The sequence below is a fragment of the Anabrus simplex genome, chromosome 2 (genome assembly GCF_040414725.1).
Source record: "Anabrus simplex isolate iqAnaSimp1 chromosome 2, ASM4041472v1, whole genome shotgun sequence".
NCBI lineage: Eukaryota > Metazoa > Arthropoda > Insecta > Orthoptera > Tettigoniidae > Anabrus > Anabrus simplex.
Window position 1 is genome coordinate 1,174,714,894 of NC_090266.1, and position 17,891 is coordinate 1,174,732,784.

The window sequence follows — 17,891 nt, forward strand, 5'->3', positions numbered from 1 at the left end:
AATACCTGCTGGCCAATGCTAAGCTGGCACACTGCGTATCTGGAGACACGCCTCTGCAGCTCCTCCCCTCCCTGCTCCAATTGGTTCGCCACCGCACGTTCCCCTTCTCCCCGCGCTTGCCGGCTGCTTAGCTGTTCAACGGGACCGACTGCTTCTTTTTGTACTGTAATTATTGGAATCCTTTAAATTACGTTCCGTTTCACACATAATGATAATAAATAACCTACATTAATATACCCATATTTTATTCAAATGTTATATTTTCATTCCTGCTAATTCCGGTGAGTTGTCACATTCGTGGGTACAACTCCGAGTTAAGTACCACGGAAATGTGGGATGGGGTGCCACGTCCTACCTACGCTTAAATTATTATTTACTTCTAAAACGCTTTAAAGCTGTCGATAGTGTCCTTTAGAGTGGACATACATATGAAATTAATTAAATTAAATCACCCACCACTAAATAAATCTCCCACCTTTAAACAACGTTAAATACGTGTTTATGTAAAGAAATTACTTGCCCGGGTAGAAGATCTCAATGAATGTAATGAGATTCGGTACCTCGGGATATCAAAACTTGGTTATAGGTCCAGATTTTCTTTTTAAGACCCCTTCCCCCCACCCATTTTGTGTACGCTACCAGTTGTGTCATAACGAAACGACATCGCGGACGACAACAACAACAATTATAAACTCCGAGTTTGAAACTACTGGTATTTTCCGTATTGCGTACTCTGGTATAATGAATAGGCCTATAGGTAGAATGTTTTTATTTGTGCTTGTACTGAACGATTTATTTATGTTTTGCAGTGACAGGCACAGCACATTTCAATTGCAGCAATGGTTGTCGAATATAAATTAATTTAATGCATAGGCAACTTCGATATGAGTATGACATGGAATGTAGTAAAGTTTGACGTAATAAGAAAAGCCTTGAAACATAAAAAAAGATGTGCATTTATATATGCAATAGATATACAGTAATCACAGGCAGATCTGTAGTCTTACTGTACCGGTACTTTTGCGTTATAGCTGACGAAGGTCTATGTATTCAACAAGTACCGATATTAAAGAATCACACTACAGCCTTCTGGGTATAATGGCAGTTACATACGCAAAAAGTTAAATGGGTATTGTACGAACTGGTACAACAAAAAACAATTACAAGGCAATACAATAAATGACTCCGTAACAATTACATCGGGCAAACTCCCCGTCAATAACTCATAGTAAACAAAAACAATCTTTGGTCTATTCGAAACATTAAAAAATAGTGAAAAGAAAACGGAAACAAATCACAATTAACAACAGGCGCCGTACTTTTTTTTTGCTAATTGCTTTACGTCGCACGGACAAAGATAGGTCTTATGGCGACGATGGGATAGGAAAGGCCTAGGAGTTGGAAGAAAGCGGCCGTGGCCTTAATTAAGGTACAACCCCAGCATTTGCCTGGTGTGAAAATGGGAAACCACGGAAAACCATCTTCAGGGCTTCGAACCCACTATCCCCCGGATGCAAGCTCACAGTCGCGCGCCTCTAACCGCAAGGCCAACTCGCCCGGTGCAAACGTTTTCATAAACATTTCAGAAAACGTAAACTGACTAAGACAACGTGGAAATTACAAAGGAGAGATATGAAGCAGGCTGATAGAGTACGCAAAGTGTAGCACCGGTTCTCTTCGACAGCTAAGCGGCCGGCAAGCGCGGGTTGAAGGGGAACGTGCGGTGGCGAACCAATTGGAGCGGGGAGAGGAGGAGCTGCAGAGGCGTGTCTCCAGATACGCAGTGTGCCAGCTTAGCATTGGCCAGCAGGTATTCACCGCTGATCGCGCGGAATTTGAAATGTCGCAAATTTTAGGCCCCGTACTTAACGCCCTAATGAATGTTGGCACCCAAAATTGATGCCGACATCATTTTTACGTGTACCTCAATGTGTTTTCCAAGTTTCATCGCGATCGGCGACTTACCCATTGCCGATGTTTCCTTGTAAGGAGAAAACAATTAGTGCAATGTCCGATTTGTTGTGTATGAACATCAGACGTAGCCAATCTTCCCACCAATGTTCTTTCTCCCTTCAGTGTGTTTATTCCATCTCAGAAGGACGATGGGATGGACTGTAGTCATAAGGAAGAAGTGGATAGTGTGAAAATTGAAGAACACTACTGCTATTTAACTGCAGTCATATACTAGTCCATAATAATGTTATCGGTTTATGTCCCACTAACTAATTTTACGGTATTTAGAGACGCCAGTGTGACTGAATTTTGTCCCGCAGAAGTTCTTTAACGTGCCGGTAAAACTACGGGACTGACATATTTGAGCATCTTCAAATAGCCTACTACCTGCCTGAGCCGTGATCGAACCTGGAATCGTAGACTCAGAAATCCAGATCCTTGACCGTCTGAGCCACTCATACGGGAAGAGCATGACCTTGTCAGAAACGGATTGTGACGAAATTTGATAGGTGGAGGCGGGGAGGGGTAGAAAAGACGCTGATGCAGTCCTTCCGCTATAGTCAAAGAGGGCTAGCAGATGGAAGCAGCGCACTAGTACATTTCTTCTTTCTTGTTTACAGGCGCCGCAAATCGATCCAAAAGCAGTTCTCATTCTCCTGGCAAAGGAACTTCTCGGAGAATACAATGGAGATCAGAACAGAGCGGAATGTGAGATGACCCAAAGGGTTCGAGCTATGCTAATTGCAGACAACGTAGTCGATGAAGAAAGGACACTGGACGTCGAGGATTGTTAAGTCCATGAAAAGAACGACTCTAATACGTTTGGTGATGCGTCTGTTAAGAGGAGAGTTGTGGTGAAGGGAAAAGCTCGCAACCAGAAAACGCGCCATCGTCACCGAAGAAATCAAAGCAGTTGTATGAGGAGGATCACCGGTACCAGAAAACCAGAAAACGCACCATCGTCACCGAAGGAATCTAAGCAGTTGTATGAGGAGGATCACCGCTACCAGAAAACCAGAAAACGCGCCATCGTCACCGAAGAAGTCAAAGCAGTTGTATGAGGAGGATCACCGGTACCTTCAGAAGTTATACGAGCATTGGAAAGACACAGTATCGGGGAAACTGCCGTCATGGAAAACCGTAAAAATACTAATTTAGGAAACTTTCCGACGTCAGATTCTCTTATCGTTGAGACAAAACTGCCAAAGCATACAGAACACTCTGACAACACCCATCAGGAGCACCTGGCAAACATCAACAAACGGACCTTCGAAGACTTCTGCAAGATGGTTGCAGCATGATAAAACTATAGTGCTCCGACCTAAGAGTGAAATTACTTCAGCCATCAGTTTCATCAGTGTTGCCAACTTATATTTTCAAGATCCGCTAAATACTACTGAAAATCCGCTAAAATTCCGACAAGAAATCCGATCTCAAATAATGAGCAATAAAAATTAGCAATAATAATAGGCCCTAAATAATAATAAAATTAAATGTCTGCACTCACCTGATTTGTGAGTTTCACTGGGATTAACCCCTCTGCCTTCGTGCCGGCGAGTTAAAATTACCGTAGGCGTTATACTGCCGGGGGGCAAACTAGGTGAATCCCCTACCTCGAGGGCCACACACAGAACAGGCCAGTTCATTAAACCGTCTTCCTTCATAGCATAAATATAAATGCTACTTTCTTACAGTTTCATTACCTGTCGTCACTCGTCAACTAAGAGATTAGTAACCTTTCCCCACACATTACAAATTTATGATTCCATGATCTCATAACATCAAATCCAAATAACATGTTTTCCTCATGTGACTGCTAGCTTCTGACAAGAAATACGGAATAGCTCGGAGACAGACTGGGGTACAAATTTAAAAAACCGTAAAATGGATAAAACACTAAATTCCGCTATAATAAATCTAGAATTCCGCCAAAAAATCCGCTGTCCGCTAAATGATATATTTCTTCTAATTCCGCCAAATTTAGCGGAAAATTCGCTAAGTTGGCAACACTGAGTTTCATGGCATTATGACGATGCGTGCAATTATTTCAGCAGAGAAACACAATTGTGTCTCGTGCGATTAAGCGTTGTATGGGATGGGAATGCCTTTGCTGGCGAGATGTAGTGTTTACAGTGCACTATGTCTTCTGGTATGGGCTATATCAAATTTGTTACTTTCATTGACCTGTCTCAGACTTATCATTGGCTTTGACACTATGAAAGTGACTGAGGTATGAGCGATGCTAGTAATGTCATTCCTTATGCAGCCAGTCCCTGCTATGAATGGTGTGAAAATATCGCTCATAGGGTCGGTTGGTGCAAGCATTTCAGTGGGCTTGGCAGACTGATATGTAATAGCAACGGCTGGCTCGGTGAGGAAAGCAACGGGAAACTACCTCACTCCTTATTTCCCTAGTACGCCTCCTCAGTGACGCCTAGGCTATTTATGACAGCTGTTGGCGGAGCTGCAGAGGATCAAATCAGCCTTCGGGCTGAATACCCAACATACATACATACATGGGATGGGAATACGTGAGTCATTAAACCGATTTGCAACAATTATCACATGAATGAGGGATCTGATCATCAGAGTTAGCAATCCGCCTTTATATGTGGTAAACTGTAATCAAGGTGATTTCGATAAAGAGGCCCACAGTGGCAGGATGTTAAGACCGACTTGCAGCAAACAAGACATTGCCGTTAGTGGTTCGATAACAGCCACCAACACACTGTCTGCGATTTCTATGGATTGCAATCTACGCTCACCAATGTATGTCTTGTTTCAAGGGACAGGTGGGAAATTTCTTAGTTCCCTTACTGTAACTGAAGGTCAGTGGCGCATGCTGCGATCAAGACGCAGGTTACTCTTGTTCGATAGTTGGTTTAGTGAACGTCAAGCTGGAGTAGCTTTCTGTGTTGTTGATGCTGTTTCAAAACTTACTGCCCTGCCAATACTCAACACCTGATTAGTGGAACCGGTAGCTACGTGTTTAACAAATTCAAGTCCTTCTTTATGGCTAAATGGGTAGAATGTTTGCCTTTGGTCCGATGGCCCCGGTTCAATTCTCGGTATCAACCTCCTCGTACACTTAATTCTCCTCGCTTCGGAACTGGGTGTTTATGACATCTTCATTGGGTCACCACCAAGCCTTTTCAGAGGCTATGTTCCACATTATTATTATTATTATTATTATTATTATTATTATTATTATTATTATTATTATTATTATTATTATTATTATTATTATTATTATTATTATTATTATTATTCTCACCAACAAAAGAACGCATGGTTGCTCTCTCTCTCCCTGGTTAGCAGTGGTGATCTGGCGGACCGAAGCTTTGCATACCTATCCCCTCAGTCCCCTCACCAATCTATATATAGAAATAAGAGTTTTGTCTGTACATTGCTCAGAATTTGAAAAGAATGGTATTTCTGTATCAGTCATGTCCACAGTAACAAGGAAATGCACTTTTTACTTTTCCGTAATGTCTGTCTGTCTGTCTGTCTGTCTGTCTGTCTGTCTGTCTGTCTGTCTGTCTGTCTGTCTGTCTGTCTGTCTGTCTGTCTGTACGCGCATCACGAGAAAACGGCTGAAGAGAATTTAATGAAAATCGGAATGTAGAGTCGGGGGATGAGCCTCTACAATCTAGGCTATACATACTTTTATTCACGCTGAGTGAAAAGGTAGTTTAGGGGAAGGCCTAAAATTTAATTATCAAATATTTATATTATTTGTGGTCCTATCGATAAATACTACATAACTAAAGTTATATAGCATTATGTCTTCTACATTTTTACCGTACCGGCTATGATAACACAGAGCCACGAGAAAATGGGTTAACAGAATTGAATGAAAATCGGTATATAGAGTCGGCGAATAAGAAACAACCGTCTTAGCTATAAACTATTGTATTCACCCTGGTTGAAATTGTAGTTTAGGGGAAGGCGCCTAAAATTTAATTTTCAAATACCTATGTCATTGGTCCTATCGAAAAGTACTACATAACAAAAGTTATAGAGAATAAAATTTCTAATCATTTATGTTTTATTCAGTTTTACCGTACCGACTATGATATGACTGGTATTTCAGAGTCGGAAGAAAACTAAATGTGAAGGCCTACAATATCGAAAGCGCATAACATTGATCAACAATAATATTACATTGACCACTGTTTGTTGTGATGTTCTTTGTCTCTTATGCTGCCATTCAAATCCGATAGATGAGATTACTGCAGCGTGTCTGACTGAATATTGGCTGGAAATAGCTGGGGAGTTAGAAAACTTTCTTCTTTAACATGGCATTCCTCTGGTTCATACATTTTCTGATACTGCCGGTACGTAACACACTGGTTCATCGTACTATTCCAGTTATTAGATTCCTACTCTGACGCGCTGTTTTGATTGAGCAGTGTGCGCACTTAAGGCAGAAGCTCACTTAGTAGAAGTAGTAGTAGTGGTAGTAGTAGTAGGAATAGTAGTAGTAGTAGTAGTAGTAGTAGTAGTAGTAGTATGACCTGTCTAGAATTACAATTTAGGCCTATTCCAAATTATAGCAACACAATTCACTAAATAACCCGAAATGCAACCATAAAAAGAGCCGTTTCTTAAGAAAAGCTTCTTCCTCTTAACTTTCATTAAATTCTACATTCATCTTATTCCAAATTAGCAGTGAAGAGGGGGTTTCTCATCTGGCTTGGAGGAAAACTTTGCCTCCAAGTCAGATGGATAATTCCGCCGCCAGTGTAGTGAATTGAGATTTTCCGACTCATCGGGCACTCCTAGGAAATAGATTAGTAATAGGACATAGATTTTGCTCTGCGACTCTCTACTATTCGACACCTCCTCCGGAAAAAAGACTAAGAGTGTCCATGGGTTACGGCTGTCCGCGGCCTGGTCATTCCAGCTCTGGAACTTTGGACTGTTAGATCAGCAGCGTAGTACTGTTCGTTTAAAGTGAGAAAATGTGTGGTTTTTCATTTGATCGAGTATTTCATATGAAAGCATTGCTTTTAATCGCGCCATGCCTACTGGCGTCATTGTAATAACCTATTTTCATTTTAGTTGGGAAAACCACTAAGACAGTCTTTCTGAGGATGTAAAAAGGCAGGTGGAGAATGAGTGCCAGCCATTATAATGAAAACTCTCCAACCAGATTGTGACTGATGGTAGGCAAGCGGGCCTACCATTACAATGAATATTCCCTAACCCAGTCTTCATATGAGAAAATGCGTTTGGTGACTTCCCCGTCGCGTTTCTAGGGTAACGTTAAGAGCTGTGCAATTTAATACATTCTTGCTCACCCTACCTAACTTACAATTCTGTATACAATGTAGAATTCCGTAGCGAAGCGCGGGTACATCAGCTGTAATAGTTTGATATACAGCAGCAAGCCGCCCGAGGTGAGTCGAGGGGGGGAGAGACGTACCAGCACCTCCGCCACCTCCTAGGAGGTGCTGGACGTACCCCCAGGGCTGCAATGTCGGTTGGTCTCCTATGCCTTGATTTCAGAATTACGAGCGACATTTTTCCTCATTGGTTTCAATTTTTTTTTTAAGGAACAATGTGTCAGATGCTTACATTATAATGTGCTTTAAGATTTCAATTGTCTCATTTGGTGTTAGAGCTTCACCGATAGCCTTGATACCCTGAGTATACGCTACTGCTGAAGATGTTTCTGTTGTCATAACTTTTTAGTCTACGAGTGCAAATATGCTCAAAGACTATGAATATTGAATTTTCACGACCGTATTGTAATCGAAATAAACTTTCAACCTATTAGGTCTTATTACGTACATATAGTGTCTGCCTCTGTGGTGTAGTAGTTAGCGTGATTAGCTGCCACCCCCGGAGGTCCGGGTTCGGTTGCCGGCTCTGCCACGAAATTTGAAAAGTGGTACGAGGGCTGGAACGGGGTCCACTCAGCCTCTGGAGGTCAACTGAGTAGAGGTGAGTTCGATTCCCATCTCAGCCATCCTGGAAGTGATTTAGCGTGGTTTCCCACTTCTCCTCCAGGCAAATGCCGGGATGGTACCTAACTTAAGGCCACGGCCGCTTCCTTACCTCTTCCTTGCCTGCCCCTTCCAATCTTCCCATCCCTCCACAAGGCCGCTGTTCAGCATAGCAGGTGAGGCGAGGCCGCATGGGCGAGGTACTGGCCATTCTTCCCAGTTGTATCTCCGACCCAAAGTCTGAATCTCCAGGACACTGCCCTTGAGGCGGTAGAGGTGGGATCCCTCGCTGAGTTCGAGGGAAAAACCGACCCTGGAAGGTAAACATATAAATAATAATAAGAAGAAGAAGAACGTACAATCACTGACTATAATCTATGCATTATCATGGTTACAAGGTTAATTCTTGAAATATATATTACCTTATAAAATGTCATGAACAGGGTAAACAGATTACGAACGAACGAACGAACGAACGTACATTTAGTACGTGTTGAAGTGATGTTAAGTACAGAACAAAAATGGTGAACCGGACACCAGTGAGATCGGAATCCACAACCTCCCTAATTCACGTCGATTGCTCTACCAACTGAGCTATGGTGGCCTAGGTCAATTGGTAGAGCAACCGACGCGAAATCGGGAGGTTGTGGGTTCGGATCCCACTGTTGTCCCGTTGGCCATTTTTGTTCTGTACTTAACATCACTTCGTCCGCCTCTGTGGTGTAGTGGTCAGTGTGATTAGCTGCCACCCCCGGAGGTGCGGGTTCGATTCCCGGCTCTGCCACGAAATTTGAAAAGCGGTACGAGGGCTGGAACGGTGTTCACTCAGCCTCGGGAGGTCAATTGAGTAGAGGTGGGTTCGATTCCCTCCTCAGCCATCCTGGAAGTGGTTTTCCGTGGTTTCCCACTTCTCCTCCAAGCAAATGCCGGGATGGTACCGGTACCTAACTTACGGCCATGGCCGCTTCCTTCCCTCTTCCTTTTTTTATCCCTTCCAATCTTCCCATCCCCCCGCATAGCCGATGAGGCGGCCTGGGCGAGGTACTGGTCATACTCCCCAGTTGTATCCCAGTCCCAGTGTCTAAAGCTCCAGGACACTGCCCTTGAGGCGGTAGAGGTGGTATCCCTCGCTGAGTCCGAGGGAAAAACCTACCCTGGAAGGTAAACATATAAATATTAATAATAATAATAATACGAAGAAGAAGAACGTACAATCACTGACTATAATCTATTCATTATCATGGTTACAAGGTTAGTTCTTGAAACATATACTACCTTACAAAATGTCATGAACAGTATTAGAGACTTTATCAAAAACCGAGCTCGATAGCTGCAGTCGCTTAAGTGCGGCCAGTATCCAGTATTCGGGAGGTAGTAGGTTCGAATCCCACTGTCGGCAGCCCTGAAAATGGTTTTCCGTGGTTTCCCATTTTCACACCAGGCAAATGCTGGGACTGTACGTCAATTAAGGCCACGGCCGCTTCCTTCCCACTCCTAGCCCTGTCCTGTCGCGTCGTCGCCATAAGACCTATCTGTGTCGGTACGACGTAAAGCAACTAGCAAAAAAAAAAGTTTATCAAAACGATTTTTTTAATTATTTGCGATCTTTTCGTAATTGTCTGATTTGTAATTGCTACATGTTGATTGAAAAGAGACATTGTAATTAAAAACATTATTTAAAAAATTTAAAAGGCAGGGATGAAACACGTGTGTTTAATTTCTAAGGAAATTATATTCACTTGGAAAAGGGCATTTATTTTTGCCATTTAGGAATGCAATCTGAAATCCGTATTGTGGAAATAAAAGGATATTTACGAGTTACGTGCGTTGTCAAATTCAGCTTTGATGAAATGAAATGGCGTACGGCTTTTAGTGCCGGGATGTGCCCGAAGACTTCGGCTTGCCAGGTACAGGTCTTTTGATTAGACTGCCGTAGGCGACCTGCGCGTCGTGATGACGATGAAATGATGATGAAGACGACACATACACCTAGTCCCTGTGCCAGAGGAATTAACCAATTATGGTTAAAATTCCAGACCCAGCCGGGAATCGAACCCGGGACCCCTGCGACCAAAGGCCAGCACGCTAACCATTTAGCCACGGAGCCGGACTCAGCTTCGATATTTCACTCATTCACCATTTATTCAGTTTATTGTCTCTCCTGTAAAATTTACATTTGTGGACATGTGCCCTTTCCCAAATGACTGACTCAATTAAGGACACGATCGCTTCCTTCCCGTTCCTAGCTCCTCCCTATCCCTTCGTTACGACACGGCCTATCTGTGTCGGTGCGACGTAAAACAAATTGTAAAAAAAAAAAAAAAAAAAAAAAAAAATACTGGTTGGTATATATTACCAATAGCGTATTTTTAAGGAAAACATTTACACATCATTTCTTCTACAATTGTTTAAAATTCTCCATTCTTACCGTACTAGTTCTATTGTCATCCACTCAGATTTTGAGGGTCCTGTTGTAAAAAGAAAATAAACGACAAGTACTTTATGTATACATACCTGCAAGTTTCATTACAAATGGTTGATAGTTGATATGCATGTATGCATAGCTTGAAAAAAATCATGTCGCTGAAAGACAAGGCAAGTGTCTCACGAGGTCTAGCGTGTGTCAATGGTTACTAAGAAAGTTTGATCAATAACGAGACTACCTTATGACAGCCACTTGCTTTCAATGAGAGCAACATTTTGCTCGAGGACGATTATATAATTATAACTTGTATTCAGAGATTTGTTCAATAACATCTCCAACAACTCAGTAGTTGAATACGTTATAAAATGTTAAATTAATTTGAGAGGGTGATCAGTTTAAACAATTATAAAACACTCTTTAGAAAGAAATAAGACTATAAATAAAAAGAAACGTCTGTCTGTGTGTGAGAAGATATAAAACAAGACCATTAATTTATCCTCTCCTAATAATGCTACCCGAATTTGCAAAATATCAACATATTGCAGAAATTACGATTCAGTTATGAATAATGAAACGTTAAAACAATCAGAGAAAAATAGTAAAACACTATGGCCTATAGGCCTACAGTCCAATGAAGACCTTGGCTTCCAAGACAATTGCTGCCCAGCCAGATGGTCTGTCCGTGGTCAGCGTGATGACTTCCTCAATAGTCTAGTATTGCTCAACTTTCTTGACCGGGTTCACCGCTTCTCATGCCAGACAGTTCTTCAGTTGAACTCACAAGGCCCGAACCCCTTTCCAGCCCTCTGTCCAGGATTAAGAACGTTGGACTAAGCAGGAATCGAACCCAGGCACATTTCACCTATGCCATGCAACTGGCTAAAAAAATACTTTAATCATATTCCGAGGGGTCCAGCTCCTCTGCTGAATGGTTGGAGTTCTGGCTTTCGGTTCAGAGAGCCCCAGGTTCGATTTCCGGCCGGAATGGGGATTTTAACTGCGAATGGTTCATTCATTTAGCTTGGTGACTAGATCTCTGTGTTCGTCTTAATCATTGATGGGAAAACACAAAATAAAAGTACCGATCTCGATAGCTGCAGTCGCTTAAGTGCGGCCAGTATCCAGTATTCGGCAGATAGTAGGTTCGAACCCCACTGTCGGCAGCCCTGAATATGGTTTTCCGTGGTTTCTCATTTTCACACCAGGCAAATGCTAGGGCTGTACCTTAATTAAGTCCACGGCCGCTTCCTTCCCACTCCTAGCCCTTTCCTGTCCCATCGTCGCAATAAGACCTATCTGTAGTTTGTTCGGTGTGTCGATATTAAAGTGCTGACAACCAGTGTAGTTTGTTCGGTGTGTCGATATTAAAGTGCTGACAACCAGTGTAGTTTGTTCGGTGTGTCGATATTAAAGTGCTGACAACCAGTGTAGTTTGTTCGGTGTGTCGATATTAAAGTGCTGACAACCAGTGTAGTTTGTTCGGTGTGTCGATATTCAAGTGCTGACAACCAGTGTAGTTTGTTCGGTGTGTCGATATTCAAGTGCTGACAACCAGTGTAGTTTGTTCGGTGTGTCGATATTAAAGTGCTGACAACTAATAAGGGTCAGCCTGCGGTATATTACAACGACTATGCTTACCGTGACGGTCGGCGGACGAAGAATGGTTCTTGGCCCACAAGTGGCCACGGCTGGTCCGTGGTCTGACAAGTTCTGCACTTCGACCGGCCAACCGAGCATAGGACGGGTGGCCACGGCTCTACCGTGGCTCTACGCCTCTGTATTCGGGAGACGGAAAGCGGCTGGTCCACATCGTTGGCTGTCCTGAGAATGGTTTCCCGTGGTTTTCAATTCTCCTGCACTAAGGCGAATGCCGGACCAGTTCCAAGTATAGGCCACAACCGCCAACCCTCTCATCTTCTCCGATACAAATCTCCTGGCCTGAGAGACTGCGTCACCATCTAGGAGGCCCGCCTCCCCCTTCAGGGGAGGAATGAAAACATTTTCTAGTAGCAGCAGCAGTAGTAGTGCCGATAATTTAGAAGAAAAGAATATGGGACAATCGTTTGGCGATGCCAGAAATAAAGATCGAAAAGATGTCGTAGAATGTTGGAAACAAAATATGGAGAGATTTTAGATGTTACCGACCATTTATGTCAAGCACCGGGCGCAGCCCGCTTAGAAGTAATGGAGAGTGTCAATCAGGCCAACAACTAGGAGAATTTGTACTATCACTGAAGCAAATCTCTTGGAAACCAAACGGAGCCGAAAAGCAGAGATGACTTTGTTCTAGATCATGAAATCCTTCAGATGAAAGATAGTAACAGTTTTCTCTTGAAAGATGATAACTCAGGAGAAATAATTATAATCCTCAGCAAGCAAAAAGGAAGAGAGAGAGCCTGAAGAGTCATCAAGATTGTTTCATGGATAGAACTTTCAAAAGTTGTAGCAAACAGCTTGCCCAAATGTATACCCTCCGCGCTGATTACGGGAGCTGTTAAGAAGAAACGAACGTCTATCCGGCAGTGTTTACTCTGTTCCCAAATAAGGAAAAGGAGACTTACATCCGACTTTTCCATCATATTATAAATATTACTCTTGGATGGAAACCAAGAAAATAAAGAGAAAACGTAGACTCTGAGACAGCGGCGATCTTCGCCCTTAAGGAAACGTTTCTTTCCGTGGAAATAAACGGGTGCTACTTCCACATGAAAAAACAAAGTTTGTCGAGAAGAGTGCAAGAGATTGGATTGACAAACGAATTCCCCCCCAAAAATAAGACCTTTCGACTGCACATTCAGCGGTAGCCTTCCCGAAGCCTAACGACATCTTAGATGGCTGGGTTGTAGTAGGCTCACGGACTCCCGACCATCCAAAATTGTCTCAATTTCTTTGTTTTTGTGTTACTATTTCGTAGAAATGTGGCTGGAGAATGAAGCAATTCCTACTGAATTGCAGACTTACTACAAGAGGCACCGCACTACCATGGCTTTTGAAGGCTGGAACAACAAAATCAACAACCAACTCGAAGACCAAATCCCGGGATCAAAGAAGTATTACCTTGTATGAACATAGAAACAGAACACGCAGTCTACATGCACATGAGAACCGAACTAAACCTTAGTGGGGAAAAAGAAGTACCGTAGTAAACTTGATGGATACTTAGGAAAACTGTGAAAAATATGAATAAACTGGGGACATCAGGTCTTGTTTGGAAAATATAGATTAGGTTAACTTTTGATGCAAATAAAAACTGTTGACATGGCTACAAACAGGCTAAAGATTGCAAATGCAAAATAATGACAAAGCTAAAGCAAGCTTCTACATGTAAATACTGTACAGAATATAGATGAAGCAAAACAAGTTTATTTTAAACACGCCTAGATGATCGTTACTGTATTTCTCAATCATCTACCCACTCCACAGCCAGGAAAAAGGTGTGTCGGGAATCATCTTTTCTATTCTGAAATATTAAAAGAATATTTCAAAGTATAGAACCCGATATATTAAACATAACATTTTCAGGGTAGCGACTTATGACACACCCGGGATTAATATTGACAGGTGGGTAGGATTAAAGATCCATTGTGGTACACACAGGACTGGCTGTGCGCTTTTTTTTTCACTACATCGTTAGGATAGTAGCTACCTTCTCTAATGGCCTGGGTTCAACTTTCAGCTATACCACGTCTGTATGACTGGTCTTAGACACTAGATTCTATGCTCTCAGACACCATCTCCCGCGTGCAAGTTCGCAGCTACGTGCGGTCAACTCAGTCGGTAATATTAATAATAATAATAATAATAATAATAATAATAATAATAATAATAATAATAATAATAATCAGGCTCCTTGGCAGAATGGTCAGCACACTAGTCTCAGAGGTCTCCGGGTTTGAATCCCGGTCGATCTGCAGATTTTAACTGCGTATGCTATTTGCCTTAACACACTCTTCTTCATATGCACGCAACATACATACACGAACAACCAGCACAGAAGTATTCAGTAGTAAATACATGCCTACTCATAGGTTTAACGGCAGGAAGGGCATCCGACTGTAAAACCGGGCCAAATGCACATCAAGTGACGACGGCAAAACATTGGGGGAGAGGCAAAGAATAATATTAACCCTGTTATTATGCCCCTTTAACTAATTTTACAGTCTTCGTAGACGCTGAGTTGCCTGAAATTTGTCCAACAGGAGTTTTTGTACGTGCCGGTAAATCTACCGACACGAGGTTGGCGTATTTGGGAAACTTTATATACTGTATATTTTTTTTTTACATAAGGTCAGATGATACGGAGCCGAACAGTAGGCTACTGATGAAGCCACTACCTGTTTTTTTTAAATTTTCATCTTTTTGTGATGTTTTCTTATTTTTCTCATTCTTTACTTCCGGGAGATAGTGAGTTCGAACCTCACTGTCGGCAGCCCTGAAGATGGTTTTCCGTGGTTTCCCTTTTTCACACCAGGTAAATGCTGGGGCTGTACCTTAATTAAGGCCACGCCGCTTCCTTCCCACCGAGCTCGATAGCTGCGGTCGCTTTAAGTGCGGCCAGTATCCAGTATTCGGGAGATAGTAGGTTCGAACCCCACTGTCGGCAGCCCTAAAGATGGTTTTCCGTGGTTTCCCCATTTTCACACCAGGCAAATGCTGGGGCTGTACCTTAATTAAGGCCACGGCCGCTTCCTTCCAACTCCTAGCTCTTCCCTGTCCCATCGTCGCCATAAGACCTATCCGTGTCGGTGCGACGTAAAGCAACTAGCAAGAAAAAAAACTTCCTTCCCACTCCTAGGCCTCTCCTTTCCCATCGTCGCCATAAGACCTATCTGTGTCGGGTGTGAAGCAAAGCAAATTTTAAAAAAGTTAAAAAATTAAAGACGACACACACACACATAGTCTCCGAGTCAGTGGAAATAACCAATTAAGGTTAAAATCCCCGACCCGGCCAGCAATAGAACCCGGGGCCCTTCAACCAAAGGCCAGCACGCTAACCATTTAACCATAGAGCCGGAATTATTTTTAATGTTATCTGCTTTACGTCCCACTAATTACTTTTACGGTTTTGGAGACGCCGGTGTGCCGGAATTTAGTCCCGCAGGAGTTCTTATTACATGCCAGTAAATTTACCGACACGAGGCTGACGTATTTTAGTACCTTCAAGCAACACCGGACTGAGCCACTCGGAGCCACTCAGCCTACTGTGATAGCGTGAGTTTAAACAACAAGCGGAATAAAAGAATGTAACTGATGATCAAGAAGTCCTAAGTTTCTTATAGGAAATATAAACCGTGTTTAGAGATCTGCTTGGTTGCTTATCATAGAACATGGGATAAATAGTGCGTGCTAAGATTTAATTAAATGTAATTATCATCATCCCGTGGCACGTGTAACCTACTGGCTAATTACCGAACAGAGTGGGTAATCAGTTCAGAATGCCAGGGAACAGCGTAAGCAGCAAGTCTTCAGTCTATTCTCTTTGACAGAACCGTTGCTATGGGCAACCGTCTACACAACGTGGCAGTGAATATTGAATAGCTTGCTTGGGCTTAAGAGTGTTCAAAAGAAAATTTCCACCAAAATGCCAGCGCAGGCGCGTGTTTAGCTATTATTTCGCCGTCGTGGTGTTGTTGGGGTAAGGCTTTAAACCTGACCGATAATGGGTTGGTCCCAAGGCCGTAAGCCTTGCATGTCACATTCAAGCCAGCACGCTTCAGTAGATTTAGCCTAGCGTGCATACCAGCATAATCATGGTACAAACTTGCGATCTATCATTAGGCTTTTATTTTCATCATTAACGATTATTGTAAAGTAATTGGATGGCAGAGACTGGTATCATATTATATAAATATGCTGTAAGGTTATTCTGCTCAGCCATGCAAAAAAATCTTTAAATACACGAGGGAGGCCGTTGTTTGTACTATCAGAAACGCACCCACGGAATGTATTTAGAGCATTATGGGGAGGATAAAAACGGTGCGAATAGGACACGCAGGTAATTTTTAGGTTCCTTATATAAAATTAGAAGTAATGAGTCGTAATTTGATGTGTTCCAGAAAGCAGTGTCCTTGGCACGGAAGATGGCCGGGAAGAAAGGGGCGGTGGTCCAGCTGCAGTCGGAAGTGAACACAGACGAAGACTGGGAGAGACTTCTTCAGAAGCAAGGATTAGTAGGTAAAGTATAGCTTATTACAGTCTTTTATTGAGAAGTAACACCTTGGCGAACTGACTACGGCTGTATCGGCGAGCTCTTTAAAAATTGCTTTACGTCGTACCGACGATGGGTTAGGAAAGGGCTAGGATTGGGAAGAAAGTGGCCGTGGCCTTAATTGAGGTACATCCCCAGCATTTGCCTGGTGTGAAAATGGGAAACCACGGAAGACCATATTCAGGGCTGCCGAGATTGGGGTTCGAATCCACTATCTCCCGAATGCAGGCACACAGCTGCGCGCCCCTGGCGAGCTCACTTGCGCAGCTTGCGCCGCCGGTCACTCGTACTGAGTGAATAACGGCACACTCAGTTGGCATTTAAGGGTGTTTATATGTGTGAGACCCCTATCTGGAAATTTACTCGCACACTTAAGAAATCCTTTTCAGGAAACAGTTCTGACAACCCGCCATTTTTAGGTATGTCAGCGAAGGGAAATTAAATGCATTTAACTACTACAGATTATTATTATTATTATTATTATTATTATTATTATTATTATTATTATTATTATTATTATTGCTTGATGCTTGATGTTTAAAGGGACCTAATATCTAGGTCATCGGCCCACCTATTATTATTATTATTATTATTATTATTATTATTATTATTATTATTATTATTATTATTATTATTATTATTATTATGCTTTTCCCACACCTTGTGGGGTTGCGGGTGAGAACTGTGTCACACATATGGATTTTTTTGCTATTTGCTTTACGTCGCACCGACACAGACAGGTTTTATGGACGCGATGGGATAGGAAAGGCCTAGGAATGGGAAGGAAGCGGCCGTGGCCTTCAATAAGGTACAGCCCCAGCATTTGCCTGGTGTGAAAATGAGAAACCACGGAAGACCATATTCAGGGCTGCCGACATTGGGGTTCGAACCCACTATGTCCCGGATGCAAGCTCACAGCTGCGCGCTGCTAGGCACATATGGATTTGGCCCTGTTTCACGGCCGGAAGTCCTTCCTGACTCCAACACCATCTGAAGGGATGTAATCACTATTGCGTGTTTCTGTGGTGGTTGGTAGTGTGATGAGTTGTCTGAATATGAAGAGGACCGAGCTTGATAGCTGCAGTCGCTTAAGTGCGGCCAGTATCCAGTAATCGGGAGATAGTGGGTTCGAGCCCCACCGTGGTTTCCCATTTTCACACCAGGCAAATGCCGGGGCTGTACCTTAATTAAGGCCACGGCCGCTTCCTTCCACTCCCTAGGCCTTTCCTATCCCATCGGCGCCATAAGACTGTGTCGGTGCGACGTAAAGCAAATAGCAAAAAATAAAAAAAATAAAAAAATAATTGGAGAGGACAATATTGGGACAAACACAAACAAACAGTGCCGAGCAGGA